The sequence below is a fragment of the Saccostrea cucullata genome, unplaced genomic scaffold (genome assembly GCF_032062105.1).
Source record: "Saccostrea cucullata isolate Sc308-1 unplaced genomic scaffold, CSIRO_AGI_Scuc_v1 ctg6606, whole genome shotgun sequence".
Taxonomy (NCBI): domain Eukaryota; kingdom Metazoa; phylum Mollusca; class Bivalvia; order Ostreida; family Ostreidae; genus Saccostrea; species Saccostrea cuccullata.
In genome coordinates, this window is record NW_026928559.1 from 20,715 (window position 1) to 25,677 (window position 4,963).

The following is a 4,963-nucleotide window of genomic DNA, read 5'->3' on the forward strand; positions in this document are numbered from 1 at the left end:
GTTACACTAAAGTAGTGAAACGGAAATTAAGTGTTAAGATTGACACTGAATTGCAACGTACTACTACGTAAAAGTCCAAGTAGTTTTTTTTACATTTCATGCATTCGTATGTCAGAATGGTTTAATCAAACGCTCAGCTGCCTCCATAAACCCCAATTGCGAAATCGCGGAATTGACAAAGACAGCCGCCATCTGGGGCCCGCTTTAGATTTTCAAACATTAATATCTAGAATTCAGATAAGCCAATTTTCAAACAACTTATATAGTAAGCATCAAATTGTTAAGATGAATACTTTTGCTCAGTAATGTATAACAAAATATTGATCATTAGAGGGTTATAGATAAAAGACTTTTGGCCCCTCTTAGCCCCTAGTTTGAAGGGTCAGCCCTATTTTTTTGACATCAAATGAAAGATCTTGCGATGTTGCACATTTTGTCTTCAATATGTTTTAACAAATTATGAACAGGTGTGAAGATATGAGACAAAATGCGTCAAATTTTGTGAGATATTTCTGAGACATTTTTTCGGCCCTACCGAACTCCGGTGCCTTTTGCGCTAGAAAGATTTGGAGACCCAATTACAACTCACCAAACCTTCCTCTATTTTCCCTGAAAATCTCAAGTCCATATCTTAAGTCGTTTCAGGGGGAGTTTCCCGGACAAGCCGACCCTCTGAAAATCAGAAAATCGTCCATATCTCACGACCGGAAGTGAGATAATCAAAACGGAAAAAAACCTATCAAGATCAATTGAATATCTTTTAGATCTGAAAGTTTGGTAGAAATCGGACAAGCCATCTCTGAGAAATCGCTTGCACAAAATCGGTTGGAAGAATAATAATAATAATAATAATAACTAGAAACGATCTCGTTGCGAGCAACGAGAGGTCTTCCGTCCGATTCAGGAAAAAAAATCTCGCAAAATCGAGCTGAAGAGTGATTCAAAATTTTGGTCGCAAAGAGAATTGAACCCATGTCGCCTTTTTCTGTTTTATCCCAAACGCGCAAACCATTAAGCTTTTGGGAGTACTGCTCTAAATATACTTGTGTGTATACTTTTGCAACAGTACACCTGTCTAAGAATCATAAAAGGCGGGTCACTATTAATAATTTGCGCCAAACGCCACGAGTAAATATTCGCGCATTTTCTTTGAACTTATCTATTAAATAGGTGTGATAGCTTCAATGAAATAAAATAAATAAAACGTTCTTATCGTCTTTATTTTATTTCGACGTTTAAAAAGTCTTTGTACACATTACATATATCGTATCTAGCCCAGTTACACTAAAGTAGTGAAACGGAAATTAAGTGTTAAGATTGACATTGAATTGCAACGTACTACTACGTAAAAGTCAAAGTAGTTTTTTTTTTTACATTTCATGCATTCGTATGTCAGAATGGTTTGTCCAAACGCTCAGCTGCCTCCATAAACCCCAATTGCGAAATGGCGGAATTGACAAAGAAAGCCGCCATCTGGGGCCCGCTTCAGATTTTCAAATATTAATATCTAGAATTCAGATAAGTCAATTTTCAAACAACTTATATAGTAAGCATCAAATTATTAAGATGAATACTTTTGCTCAGCAATGTATAACAAAATATTGATCATTAGAGGGTTATAGATAAAGGACTTTTGGCCCCTCTTAGCCCCTAATTTGAAGGGTCAGCCCTATTTTTTTGACATCAAATGAACGGTCTTGCGATGTTGCACATTTTGTCTTCAATATGTTTTAACAAATTATGAACAGGTGTGAAGATATGAGACAAAATGCGTCAAATTTTGTGAGATATTTCTGAGACATTTTTTCGGCCCTACCGAACTCAGGTACCTTTTGCGCTAGAAAGATTTGGAGACCCAATTACAACTCACCAAACCTTTCTCTATTTTCCCTGAAAATCTCAAGTCCATATTTTAAGTCGTTTCGGAGGAGTTTCCCGGACAAGCCGACCCTCTGAAAATCAGAAAATCGTCCATATCTCACGACCAGAAGTGAGATAATCAAAAAGGAAAAAAACCTATCAAGATCAATTGAATATCTTTCAGATCTGAAAGTTTGGTAGAAATCGGACTAGCCATCTCTGAGAAATCGCTTGCACAAAATCGGTTGGAAGAATAATAATAATAATAGGGAAAAAGAAACCGAACGAAAACAATAAGGTCTTCCGTTGGAGACGGAAGACCTTAATAATAATAGGGAAAAAGAAACCGAAGAATAACAAGAAGGTCTTCCGTTGGAGACGGAAGACCTTAACTAGAAAAGAAACTCGTTGCGAGCAACGAGAGGTCTTCCGTCCGATTTTGTAAAAACCCTGCAAAATCGAGCTGAAAAAAGTGATAAAACTTTTTATGGAAACAAAGGAGATTGAACCCGGGTCGCCAGCATGGAAATACAAAGCGCTTACTGTTACGCTATTGGGACCACATCTCTAAATCTACTTGTATATTACTTCTGAAACAATTCATCTGTCTTAGAATAATGAAAGGCGGTCACTATTCATAATAATGCGTTAAACTCCACGAGTAAATCTTCGCGCCAAACTTGCTCAAGATGATCACATCGGAATTTGTTACTTGAGTTTTAACAGTAATTTTTAGGATAGATAATCTATTAGTGATGAACAGATGATACTGTTTTCATTCCTTTTATTCGATATGTATTCAACTTTTTATTCCATGCAAAACCATATACAGGATGTCAATGTTTTATACATGTATTTCTGCACTATTGTCGCCATTTGTCTTCTACTGAAGTCGGCCATGATACATTATTTCGTGCCAAACGTCAAAAGTAGTTCTTCACGCTATTCCTTTGAAATGTTTGATCTATTTAATGGATCTGATAGCTTCAATGAAAATTAGAAATGTATGTTCTTATAACCGGAATTTCGAGCGTAAGAAAGTATATTTATCACATTATACAAATATTATATCGTATACGGCCAAGTAACACTAAAGCTGTGACTTCGGTAAGATTTTCCACGAATTTTGTATTCTGTTTACCCTCAAAGTGGAGATGAGTTACACGTTCATGAAAAGACTGGAATGTTTCACTGAACAAAAAAAATCACTCGCCCTCCGACGGTCGAGGAATCTGATACTCCTCATGTTCAATAACTTGCATTTATTACAAGAATATTTATATAACCTTTAATAAACAATCTTTTAAAAAAATATATGTTTTTCTTATTTTTGTCTTTTCTATTCATTTAATATGTCATAAGCGTGCGAGGTAAAATAAACAGAAGTCAAGTAATACTTCGGAAACATATGTGAATATTAAGTCAGGCAAGTTACTTGAAATGCTTTTACTTATAAGCATGGTTAAAGATAAGTTTTCCCTGGTGCAAAACAAAAGTCTGTAGTCATCGTATTTCCCGTTGTAGTCATGTTGTATTCTACTATGAGCTGCAGACAAAAGCAATTTCAATACAAGTTTGATGAAACCTCATATTAAAACTATACTCAATGCAATGCTAATTGCGATGTAGCAATCTAAAGAATCCTTTACATTTCATAAATCTTTTTGGTAGAAGTTTCGTTCATCTAAACGCTCAGCTGACCTTCTAGAACCCGACTTGCTTTATGGCGGAGTTAACGGAGACCGCCGCCATCTTGGACACGCTTCAGATTTTTAAATGCCAATATCTAGTGTGTGGATTGATCAATTCTTAAATAAATTATATATTTGGCCTTTCCGGTAGGATCTTAATTACCATTAATTATATCAAAGAAAAATATTGAAAAACAAAAAAAGTTGAAAAAGTGCACATTTTAAATTCACTTCCTGTAGCGACCGGAAGTACTGACGACGCAAATGAAGGCAAAATTGCACATCTATAACTCATGGTCTATCATCTCTAACAAGTCTCCAGTTAATATCTTGAGCCGTTTTCGAGAACATTCGAAGACAAAATTGCATTTTAAAATCAGGAAATTGCCCATAATTTGGCACTGGTACCGAATTTTCCAACAAACGGAATTTTATATAAAATTCATATAATGACCTATAATTCCTGAAATTTTCATTGAAATCCACCGAATAGTTTACGAGAAATCGCCTGCACAAAATTTTGTCTAAAAAAAAAAGAATAATAACTAGAAACGAAACTCGTTGCGAGCAACGAGAGGTCTTCCGTCCGATTCAGAAAAAAACCCTATAAAATCAAATTGAAAAAGTGATTTTAAAAAATCGGACACACGGTGGATCGAACCCGGGTCGCCAGCGTGAAAATCCATTGCGGTACCCATTACCCCTTATGGAACCCGCTTCAAATTTAACATTCGAATATCGCGAGATTGCTTTTTTTATTCTAATATACATTACATTTTTTTAAAATTCAGTTTGGAATTGTAAAATGACAACCAGCTTGCTAAACTTTGCTCAAGATGATCACATCGGAATTTGTAACTTGAGTTTTAACAGTAATTTTTAGGATAGGTAATTATTATCTATTAGTAATCAACAGATGATACTGTTTTCTTTCCTTTTTTCGATATGTATTTAACTTTTTATTCCATGCAACTCCATATACAGGCATGCCAATTTTATATATTTCTGCACTATTGTCACCATTTGTCTACTACTTAAATCGGGTCACGATACATTATTTCGTGCCAAACGTCACAAGTAGTTCTTAACGGTATTCCTTTAAAATGTTTGATCTATATGATGGATTTGATAGCTTCAATGAAAATTAGAAATGTATGTTCTTATAACCGGAATTTGAGCATTAGAAAAGATATTTATCACATTATACAAATATAATATCGTATACGGCCAAGTAACACTAAAGCTGTGAATTCGGTAAGATTTTCCACGAATTATGTATCCTGTTTTCCCCCAAAGTGGAGATGAGTTACACGTTCATGAAAATACAGGAATGTTTCACTGAAAAAAAAAACACTCGCCCTCCGACGGTCAAGGAATTTGATACTACATGTATTTATGTTCAAAAACTTGCA